This window comes from Oncorhynchus clarkii, chromosome 13 (genome assembly GCF_045791955.1).
Source record: "Oncorhynchus clarkii lewisi isolate Uvic-CL-2024 chromosome 13, UVic_Ocla_1.0, whole genome shotgun sequence".
In the NCBI taxonomy this organism is placed as follows: Eukaryota; Metazoa; Chordata; class Actinopteri; order Salmoniformes; family Salmonidae; genus Oncorhynchus; species Oncorhynchus clarkii.
Genome location: NC_092159.1, coordinates 66,680,566 through 66,693,133, shown reverse-complemented (window position 1 = coordinate 66,693,133; position 12,568 = coordinate 66,680,566). Strand labels below are relative to the sequence as shown.

Sequence of the window (12,568 nt, the reverse complement as noted above, 5' to 3'; positions counted from 1 at the left end):
TGGGGGGACCACACCCTTTACTAGACTCCTAGTGGGGGGACACACCCTTTACTAGACTCCTAGTGGGGGGACACACCCTTTACTAGACTCCTAGTGGGGGGACCACACCTTTACTAGACTCCTAGTGGGGGGACACACCCTTTACTAGACTCCTAGTGGGGGGACACACCCTTTACTAGACTCCTAGTGGGGACACACCCTTTACTAGACTGCTAGTGGGACCACACCCTTTACTAGACTCCTAGTGGTGGGACCACACCCTTTACTAGACTCCTAGTGGGGGGACCACACCTTTACTAGACTCCTAGTGGGGGGACACACCCTTTACTAGACTCCTAGTGGGGGGACACACCCTTTACTAGACTCCTAGTGGGGGGACACACCCTTTACTAGACTCCTAGTGGGGACACACCCTTTACTAGACTGCTAGTGGGACCACACCCTTTACTAGACTCCTAGTGGGGCCACACCCTTTACTAGACTCCTAGTGGGGCCACACCCTTTACTAGACTCCTAGTGGGACCACACCCTTTACTAGACTCCTAGTGGGGACACACCCTTTACTAGACTCCTAGTGGGGCCACACCCTTTACTAGACTCCTAGTGGGGCCACACCCTTTACTAGACTCCTAGTGGGGCCACACCCTTTACTAGACTCCTAGTGGGACCACACCCTTTACTAGACTCCTATTGGGACCACACCCTTTACTAGACTCCTAGTGGGGACACACCCTTTACTAGACTCCTAGTGGGGGGGCAACATCCTTTACTAGACTCCTAGTGGTGGGACCACACCCTTTACTAGACTCCTAGTGGGGGGACCACACCCTTTACTAGACTCCTAGTGGGGGGACCACACCCTTTACTAGACTCCTAGTGGGACCACACCCTTTACTAGACTCCTAGTGGGGGGACACACCCTTTACTAGACTCATAGTGGGGCCACACCCTTTACTAGACTCCTAGTGGGGGGGACACACCCTTTACTAGACTCCTAGTGGGACCACACCCTTTACTAGACTCATAGTGGGGCCACACCCTTTACTAGACTCATAGTGGGGCCACACCCTTTACTAGACTCATAGTGGGGCCACACCCTTTACTAGACTCATAGTGGGGCCACACCCTTTACTAGACTCCTAGTGGGGGGACACACCCTTTACTAGACTCCTAGTGGGACCAGACCCTTTACTAGACTCCTAGTGGGGACACACACCCTTTACTAGACTCATAGTGGGGCCACACCCTTTACTAGACTCCTAGTGGGGGGACACACCCTTTACTAGACTCATAGTGGGGCCACACCCTTTACTAGACTCCTAGTGGGGGGACACACCCTTTACTAGACTCCTAGTGGGGGACAACACCCTTTACTAGACTCCTAGTGGGGGACAACACCCTTTACTAGACTCCTAGTGGGGACACACACCCTTTACTAGACTCATAGTGGGGCCACACCCTTTACTAGACTCCTAGTGGGGGGACACACCCTTTACTAGACTCATAGTGGGGCCACACCCTTTACTAGACTCCTAGTGGGGGGACACACCCTTTACTAGACTCCTAGTGGGGGACAACACCCTTTACTAGACTCCTAGTGGGACCACACCCTTTACTAGACTCCCAGTGGGGGGACACACCCTTTACTAGACTCCTAGTGGGGGGGACACACCCTTTACGAGTTTTAGATAACCTGACTACGTTTCTCTCCAGAGTGAACTCCCTGGTGGAGTTTTAGATAACCTGACTACGTTTCTCTCCAGAGTGAACTCCCTGGTGGAGTTTTAGATAACCTGACTACGTTTCTCTCCAGAGTGAACTCCCTGGTGGAGTTTTAGATAACCTGACAACGGTTTCTCTCCAGAGTGAACTCCCTGGTGGAGTTTTAGATAACCTGACAACGTTTCTCTCCAGAGTGAACTCCCTGGTGGAGTTTTAGATAACCTGACTATGTTTCTCTCCAGAGTGAACTCCCTGGTGGAGTTTTAGATAACCTGACTACGTTTCTCTCCAGAGTGAACTCCCTGGTGGAGTTTTAGATAACCTGACAACGGTTTCTCTCCAGAGTGAACTCCCTGGTGGAGTTTTAGATAACCTGACTACGTTTCTCTCCCGAGTGAACTCCCTGGTGGAGTTTTAGATAACCTGACTACGTTTCTCTCCAGAGTGAACTCCCTGGTGGAGTTTTAGATAACCTGACAACGGTTTCTCTCCAGAGTGAACTCCCTGGTTGAGTTTTAGATAAACTGACGTTTCTCTCCAGAGTGAACTCCCTGGTTGAGTTTTAGATAAACTGACGTTTCTTTCCAGAGTGAACTCCCTGGTTGAGTTTTAGATAAACTGACGTTTCTCTCCAGAGTGAACTCCCTAGTTGAGTTTTAGATAAAAATCCACATCACTATTGTGTTGTCAGGTTGCGAACGATTCTTTCTTTGTGAACGACTCATTTTACGGACTCGTTTTTCTGAATGACTCGTTCATTTTAGTTGTTCGTTTGACCTGCTGGCCGCATTGAGTCCTACTATCGGATTGGCTCCTCCTCCTCTTCCTCCTCCAGAGACGTGCTCTGACCAACAGCTGTCCGTCATATACCCAGGCAGGAAACAGATACACCTGCAGAGAAGTGCTCTGACCAACAGCTGTCTGTCATATACCCAGGCAGGAAACAGATACGCCTGCAGAGAGCGCAGTGAACAAAAAGACATGTTTAGATCTGATCATTCTTGCACCGTGCGTTCAGTTAATACAGTTATTTATTTAACATTTATTTAACTCGGTAAATCAGTTAAGAACAAATTCTTATTTACAATGACGGCCTACCGGGGAACAGTGGGTTAACTGGTCTAGGAACAGTGGGTTAACTGCCTTGTTCAGGGGCAGAACAACAGATTTTGACCTTGTCAGCTCAGGGATTCAATCTTGCAACCTTCCGGTTCCTAGTCCAACGCTTTAACCACTAGGCTACCTGCCGCCCCTACACTCTAACCACTAGGCTACCTGCCGCCCCTACACTCTAACCACTAGGCTACCTGCCGCCCCTACACTCTAACCACTAGGCTACCTGCCGCCCCTACACTCTAACCACTAGGCTACCTGCCGCCCCTACACTCTAACCACTAGGCTACCTGCCGCCCCTACACTCTAACCACTAGGCTACCTGCCGTCTCTACACTCTAACCACTAGGCTACCTGCCGCCTCTACACTCTAACCACTAGGCTTCCTGCCGCACCTACACTCTAACCACTAGGCTTCCTGCCGCCCTACACTCTAACCACTAGGCTACCTGCCGCCCCTACACTCTAACCACTAGGCTACCTGCCGCCCAAACACTCTAACCACTAGGCTACCTGCCGCCCAAACACTCTAACCACTAGGCTACCTGCCGCCCCTACACTCTAACCACTAGACTACCCTGCCGCCCCTACACTCTAACCACTAGGCTACCTGCCGCCCCTACACTCTAACCACTAGTCTACCTGCCGCCCCTACACTCTAACCACTAGACTACCCTGCCGCCCCTACACTCTAACCACTAGGCTACCTGCCGCCCCTACACTCTAACCACTAGACTACCCTGCCGCCCCTACACTCTAACCACTAGGCTACCTGCCGCCCCTACACTCTAACCACTAGGCTACCTGCCGCCCCTACACTCTAACCACTAGACTACCTGCCTCCCCTACACTCTAACCACTAGACTACCTGCCACCCCTACACTCTAACCACTAGACTACCTGCCGCCCCTACACTCTAACCACTAGACTACCTGCCGCCCCTACACTCTAACCACTAGGCTACCTGCCGCCCCTACACTCTAACCACTAGGCTTCCTGCCGCTCCTGGACTCATTAACAATTGAATGTTATGATACTACACAGCTCGTAGAACCAAAACACACCACCGCCTCTGCTCAACAAACTGGAACACAAATCGACTTGGGGGTGCTGCAGTTTGTGAATTATTGTGTGCATATTAACCCTCACAGCCGTCAAGCCTCTGTAACGACTCGACGGAACGCCTTGGCAATCTAGTCAGGCCGTACCTAGACCTCCTTCCACAAGGTATCAATAAATAATATCCTCTGTATGTATGGCAACCACCGCAAATGTACATTGCTTAAAGCCACTTTTACAAATGACGACACCAATAAGCCCCTTATTGTGAACGAGAGGCTTTTAGAATCATTTCGTCATTCACCGGTAGGGGGGTCCTGCGTGCTCTGGGCATTACTGACTCGCAAGAAATTAGTCGAAAGAGGAGTTTTTTTTATTTATTTAAATGAGTCAAAGATCAGAGTCTGTAAAAAGAGCCAAACTTCCCATCACTACAATGCAAAATATTTCCCACAAACAGAACACTGGTGGGGTTTCTCTCCAGTGTGAATTTTCTGGTGAACTTTAAGAGAACCCAACGACATAAAGAAATCTCCACAAACAGAGCACGGATGCCTTCTTTCTTCATGTGTGGTCCTCACGTGGTCTCTCAGGGTTTTCATCGTTGGGAAGCGTTTGCCACAATCGCTGCAGAGGCACGATGGATTCTCTGGTTGGTCGGTCTCTGGTTTCTCTCCCAAGTAAAGATGTTTTAGTTCATTTGATGGCATAAGGGAACTGACACAAAGAGGACACTTATATGGATTCTCTCCTTTGTGAGTTCTCATATGCCTCGTCAGAACCATCTTGTTTTGGAAACATTTGCCACACGCTTTGCAGGTATATGATTTCTCCCCTGTGTGCATTCTCATGTGCAGTCTCAGGCTAATGTTATGAAGGAAACATTTGCTACATTCTTTGCAGCTATTAGATTTCTCCCCTGTGTGCGTCATCATGTGTTTAACCAGGAGAGATTTGATGGGGAAACGTTTGTTGCATTGAGTACATCCGTGAAGATTCTCTCCACCACTGTGAGTCATCATATGCAGTCTCAGGCTAATTTTATGACGGAAACATTTACCGCATTCCTGGCAACAAAACGATTTCTCTCCTGTGTGAATTTTCATGTGCATTCTCAGGTTACTGTTAACAGAAAAACATTTGCCACATTCTTCGCAGCTGTACGGTTTCACCCCTGTGTGAGTTCTCATGTGCAGTCTCAGGCTAATGTTATGACTGAAACACTTGTCACATTCTTTACAGCTAAAAGGTTTCTCCCCTGTGTGCGTTCTCATGTGTTTAACCAGGTCTGACTTGACAGGGAAGCGTTTGTTGCATTGTGTGCAGCCGTGTGGTTTCTCTCCACTGTGAGTTCTCTCGTGGCGTCTTAGAATGGTTGTTGAAGTAAAGCACTTTTCACACACGGAACACTTAAAAGGTTTCTCCCCTGTGTGAGTCCTCACGTGCTCTTCTAAGCCCGTCTTTGTCCTGTAACACTTGACACAATCATTGCAGCGATACGATTTCTCTTCGGTGTGAATTTTCATGTGGTGTTTAAGGTTGTACTTTGATTTAAAGTGCTTTTCACATGTCGGACACTGAAACGGTTTCTCTCCCGTGTGAATTCTCTGGTGAATCTCTAGCTCTTTCGCTGATTTAAAGTGTTTTCCACATGTCGGACACTGGTATCGTTGATCTTCAGTGTGAATTCTCTGATGTTTCTTTAGGTCTTTTGCTAATGTAAAGCATTTTTCACATGTCGGACATGGATATGGTTTCTCTCCCGTGTGAATTCTCTGGTGAATCTCTAGCTCTTTCGCTGATTTAAAGTGTTTTCCACATGTCGGACACTGACTGGATTTCTCTACGTTGTGGCATCTCATATGAGTTTTCAGATGGTTTGGTAGTTTAAAACGTTTACTGCACACGTGACACGTAGGCGATTCCTCCTCTGTGTGATTCTTCATATGTTTCTTCCATTGTTGCAACAAGTTAAATGATTGGCCACATTTCTTGCAGTGATGATTATTTTCAGTTGAGTGAATTCTCTGATGCGTTTTTAAACCGCCTAGTGTCTTATAGCGTTTACTGCACACAGGACATTTGAACGGCTTCTTATTTGTGTGAGACTTCAACGGTTCTTTCAGCTCACTGGTTTTCTTGGCCTCAGTGCAGACTTGAGAGCTTTGTCGTTTCTCTGCCTGTGTCCTCCTTGATTTGAGGGTCTTTGACACAGGCTCCTCGCTCTCATCCTCATCCACACTTACAATGATTTCACTGTGAGCTGCCGAACAGTCTGGATTTACTGCAGAGAGGAGCAGAGAGTCACTGGTTGGTTCTGATACTCTGTAGTCCTCTCCATTAGGTTCTGTTTGGATCTGTTCAGTTGTGTTGGTGGGTAGAGAGTCCCCTCTCTCTCTCTGTCCTGATCAGAGTACTTTTCCACACAGGGAGGAGCAGTAAATATGAACTCTACAACATCTGTGGAATCAGACTCAAGTCTGTGAAGCTGCTCTTCCTCCCGACTCGTCCCGAGTTCCTCCTGACTCGTCCCGAGTTCCTCCTGACTCGTCCCGAGTTCCTCCTGTTCCTCTTTAATCTGTGAGGGCTCTGTGTCCTGCTGCCCCAGACTGGGGCTCCACTCCTGCTCACAGTGCTGCTGCTCAGGGGGAACCTCCTCTTCAGGGACAGTTAGCTGCTGGGGATCTGGAGAGAAGGAGACGGAATAATTAGCCAGTTAGACAAAGACATTTCATATTTATCCAAACACACTCGTGTGTCTACGCTCTGCTGAGGCTAGAGGGATATCATACAGCATATAGTAGTGAATCTAGCTGGGAGGTTGGCTGCTCTTTGCTTTGGCCACAATGACAAATGACAATGGATGAAAGGCCTTAGCTAGATATCTACTTACATTAGGCTACATTACATCCCAGAGGCCTTAGCTACTTACATTAGGCTACATCACATCCCAGAGGGCTTAGCTAGATATCTACTTACATTAGGCTACATCACATCCCAGAGGGCTTAGCTAGATATCTACTTACATTAGGCTACATCACATCCCAGAGGGCTTAGCTAGATATCTACTTACATTAGGCTACATCACATCCCAGAGGGCTTAGCTAGATATCTACTTACATTAGGCTACATTACATCCCAGAGGGCTTAGCTAGATATCTACTTACATTAGGCTACATCACATCCCAGAGGGCTTAGCTAGATATCTACTTACATTAGGCTACATCACATCCCAGAGGGCTTAGCTAGATATCTACTTACATTAGGCTACATTACATCCCAGAGGGCTTAGCTAGATATCTACTTACATTAGGCTACATTACATCCCAGAGGGCTTAGCTAGATATCTACTTACATTAGGCTACATCACATCCCAGAGGGCTTAGCTAGATATCTACTTACATTAGGCTACATCACATCCCAGAGGGCTTAGCTAGATATCTACTTACATTAGGCTACATCACATCCCAGAGGGCTTAGCTAGATATCTACTTACATTAGTCTACATCACATCCCAGAGGCCTTAGCTAGATATCTACTTACATTAGGCTACATTACATCCCAGAGGGCTTAGCTAGATATCTACTTACATTAGGCTACATCACATCCCAGAGGCCTTAGCTAGATATCTACTTACATTAGGCTACATTACATCCCAGAGGGCTTAGCTAGATATCTACTTACATTAGGCTACATCACATCCCAGAGGGCTTAGCTAGATATCTACTTACATTAGGCTACATCACATCCCAGAGGGCTTAGCTAGATATCTACTTACATTAGGCTACATCACATCCCAGAGGGCTTAGCTAGATATCTACTTACATTAGGCTACATCACATCTCAGAGGGCTTAGCTAGATATCTACTTACATTAGGCTACATTACATCCCAGAGGGCTTAGCTAGATATCTACTTACATTAGGCTACATCACATCCCAGAGGGCTTAGCTAGATATCTACTTACATTAGGCTACATCACATCCCAGAGGGCTTAGCTAGATATCTACTTACATTAGGCTACATTACATCCCAGAGGGCTTAGCTACTTACATTAGGCTACATCACATCCCAGAGGGCTTAGCTAGATATCTACTTACATTAGGCTACATTACATCCCAGAGGGCTTAGCTAGATATCTACTTACATTAGGCTACATTACATCCCAGAGGGCTTAGCTACTTACATTAGGCTACATCACATCCCAGAGGGCTTAGCTAGATATCTACTTACGTTAGGCTACATCACATCCCAGAGGGCTTAGCTAGATATCTACTTACATTAGGCTACATCACATCCCAGAGGGCTTAGCTAGATATCTACTTACATTAGGCTACATCACATCCAAGAGGGCTTAGCTAGATATCTACTTACATTAGGCTACATTACACCCCAGAGGGCTTAGCTAGATATCTACTTACATTAGGCTACATCACATCCCAGAGGGCTTAGCTACTTACATAAGGCTACATTACATCCCAGAGGGCTTAGCTACTTACATTAGGCTACATTACATCCCAGAGGGCTTAGCTACTTACATAAGGCTACATTACATCCCAGAGGGCTTAGCTACTTACATAAGGCTACATTACATCCCAGAGGGCTTAGCTACTTACATTAGGCTACATTACATCCCAGAGGGCTTAGCTACTTACATTAGGCTACATCACATCCCAGAGGGCTTAGCTAGATATCTACTTACATTAGGCTACATCACATCCCAGAGGGCTTAGCTAGATATCTACTTACATTAGGCTACATCACATCCCAGAGGGCTTAGCTAGATATCTACTTACATTAGGCTACATCACATCCCAGAGGGCTTAGCTACTTACATTAGGCTGCATCACATCCTAGAGGGCTTAGCTAGATATCTACTTACGTTAGGCTACATCACATCCCAGAGGGCTTAGCTACTTACATTAGGCTGCATCACATCCCAGAGGGCTTAGCTAGATATCTACTTACATTAGGCTACATCACATCCCAGAGGGCTTAGCTAGATATCTACTTACATTAGGCTACATCACATCCCAGAGGGCTTAGCTAGATATCTACTTACGTTAGGCTACATCACATCCCAGAGGGCTTAGCTAGATATCTACTTACATTAGGCTACATCACATCCCAGAGGGCTTAGCTAGATATCTACTTACATTAGGCTACATCACATCCCAGAGGGCTTAGCTAGATATCTACTTACATTAGGCTACATCACATCCCAGAGGGCTTAGCTAGATATCTACTTACATTAGGCTACATCACATCCCAGAGGGCTTAGCTAGATATCTACTTACATTAGGCTACATCACATCCCAGAGGGTTTAGCTAGATATCTACTTACATTAGGCTACATCACATCCCAGAGGGCTTAGCTACTTACATTAGGCTACATCACATCCCAGAGGGCTTAGCTAGATATCTACTTACATTAGGCTATATCACATCCCAGAGGGCTTAGCTACTTACATTAGTCTACATCACATCCCAGAGGGCTTAGCTACTTACATTAGGCTACATTACATCCCAGAGGGCTTAGCTACTTACATTAGGCTACATCACATCCCAGAGGACTTAGCTACGTACATTAGTCTACATCACATCCCAGAGTTCTTAGCTACTTACATTAGTCTACATCACATCCCAGAGGGCTTAGCTAGATATCTACTTACATTAGGCTACATCACATCCCAGAGGGCTTAGCTACTTACATTAGGCTACATTACATCCCAGAGGGCTTAGCTAGATATCTACTTACATTAGGCTACATTACATCCCAGAGGGCTTAGCTACTTACATTAGGCTGCATCACATCCCAGAGGGCTTAGCTACTTACATTAGGCTACATTACATCCCAGAGGGCTTAGCTAGATATCTACTTACATTAGGCTACATCACATCCCAGAGGGCTTAGCTACTTACATTAGGCTACATCACATCCCAGAGGGCTTAGCTAGATATCTACTTACAATAGTCTACATCACATCCCAGAAGGCTTAGCTACTTACATTAGGCTACATTACATCCAAGAGGGCTTAGCTACTTACATTAGGCTACATTACATCCCAGAGGGCTTAGCTACTTACATAAGGCTACATTACATCCCAGAGGGCTTAGCTACTTACATTAGGCTACATTACATCCCAGATGCCTTAGGTACTTACATTAGGCTACATTACATCCCAGAGGGCTTAGCTACTTACATAAGGCTACATTACATCCCAGAGGGCTTAGCTACTTACATTAGGCTACATCACATCCCAGAGGGCTTAGCTACTTACATTAGGCTACATCACATCCCAGAGGGCTTAGCTAGATATCTACTTACATTAGGCTACATTACATCCCAGAGGGCTTAGCTACTTACATTAGGCTACATTACATCCCAGAGGGCTTAGCTAGATATCTACTTACATTAGGCTACATCACATCCCAGAGGACTTAGCTAGATATCTACTTACATTAGGCTACATCACATCCCAGAGGGCTTAGCTAGATATCTACTTACATTAGGCTACATCGCATTACTCTTATATGTGGTTGGCCAGCAACACACCACCCTGCATCCCACTGCTGGTTTACCACTCAAGCTAAGCAGGGTCGGTCCTGGTCGGTCCCTGGATGGGAGACCAGCTGGAAGTGGTGTTGGCGGGACAGTTTGAGGCACTGTTTCCTCGAGTCTAAAAAAAATATATATCCCAATGCCCCAAGGCAGTGATTGGGGACATTGCCCTGTGTAGGGTGCTGTCTTTCAGATGGGACGTTAAAACAGGTATTCTAGCTTAGCAGCTAACGGAAAGTCTGCTGAATAACACATTCCTTTAGATATTTTAATTTCAGATTCCCCGTTATAATGACCAACAGTCCACGCCCACCGCCACAGGAAATGGAATTGTATTTAATTAACGTCTGGCTTCCCGTGGACTGTTCAGGTTTGTTTGCAAGGCAATTCAAAGCAACACTAGCGTAAATACGCCAATGCCAATTTGAATAGACAAAGCCATCGATCACGTAACACCGTTCATTCCTATGTGAAGACTCAATAGCGCATTTGAAGCCGGTTATGATGGCCTCTCATGTGGGAAACGAATGTAGACTAATGCCTCGTTTAAAACTAGGAACTCGGAAATATCCGACTTCACTACGTTCAATACAACTAGGAACTCAGGAAAAAAACGAGCTCAGATTGGGGGGAAAAAATATAAAAACGATTTTTTTTTAACGGTCATCCATTTCTAGAGCTCCGACTTTCCGATCATGATTTGAACTCGTATTTTCCGAGTTTCCATTTGTTTTGAACGCGGCATTAAAGATGCGACGTTTTCAGCTACTCCAGAGAGTGACGTTGCAGGCTAGCTCAGTGGTGCGCCCTCTCATTGAGTTTGTCAAGCTGAGGTTCAACCGGGGTACTGCAGGCTGCCATTACCTACTAAATTGTCCTTAACTTGTGTGTACATCTGGAGTAATGGGTTTTCGAAATGTGTTTATTTATACGAGGATTTGGCATGTGGATGAGAGCGAGGAACCTGTGTTAAAGACCCTCAAATCAAGGAGGACACAGGCAGAGAAACGACAAAAGCTCTCAAGTCTGCACTGAGGCCAAGAAAACCAGTGAGCTGAAAAAACCATTGAACTCTCACATTTCGAAATGTGTTTATTTACACGAAGATCGGCATTTTCCTATTCACAATAATGGGTTGTCTTGTTTTCAGCTAACAATGCCGGCAGTACCGCGGGCGGCCTTGAAGTCCGTGCGGTAGCTTCCCTGGGAGGGGCATTCGTTCTCCTCTGAAATACACCGGCGTTGCTTAAAAACAGCTCATTCTAGTCATGCTGTGGGCTAAACTAGCTGCCCCTCTTTGGTGGTTATTTGTTACCCGTGTAACCCACCCCCCCTCGCTCTCTTTCAAGACCTATCTACGAACCTGCTCCCAACTCCAGAAGAAGCCTCCGTAGACGTTCAATCTCCTGCTTTGAACTAGAGAGCTCTTGTTCTATCGTCGTTTCCACCGCCGCCATTATCTCAACAGTCACTGCTGCTAGTGGCTCCTGGTACTGAGCTATCCACCTTTCCTCTATCCCAAATATGTTCACGGCTGCCGATATTAATCGCTTGGCTATAAACACAGTCAACAACTGTGGTTTCGACATTTTTAAGAAACATTTATCTTGAGGCTGTCGTCTATGGGCTTCTTCTTCTTTAAGGTTTAGAATACATCCTAAAATGTCCATTGCCGCCACCTACTGGGTGGCGTAAAAACTGATACTTTAACCAAAAAATAAAATAATTATATTTTCAGTACCAGTCAAAAGTTTGGACACACCTACTCATTCAAGGGTTTTTCTTTATTTTTTAAAACTATTTTCTACATTGTAGAAAAATAGTGAAGACATCAGAACTATGAAATAACACATATGGTATCATGTAGTAACCAAAAAAGTGTTAAACAAATCATATATTTTAGATCCTTCAAAGTAGCCAACCTTTGCCTTGATGACAGCTTTGCACACTCTTGACATTCTCTCAACCAGCTTCATGAGGTAGTCACCTGGAATGGATTTAAATTAACAGTTGTGCTTTGTTAAAAGTGCATTTCTGGAATTTCTTTCCTTCTTAATGTGTTTGAGCCAGTCTGTTGTGTTGTAACAAGGTAGGGGTGGTATACAGAAGATAG

General features: G+C 45.9%; 1 pseudogene; it reads right to left on the bottom strand.

Annotated features, from left to right (window-relative positions):
• Positions 1-4,255: 4,255 nt before the first annotated feature.
• Positions 4,256-12,044, bottom strand: LOC139424121 (gastrula zinc finger protein XlCGF48.2-like; annotated as a pseudogene).
• Between the last annotated feature and the right edge of the window lie 524 nt (positions 12,045-12,568).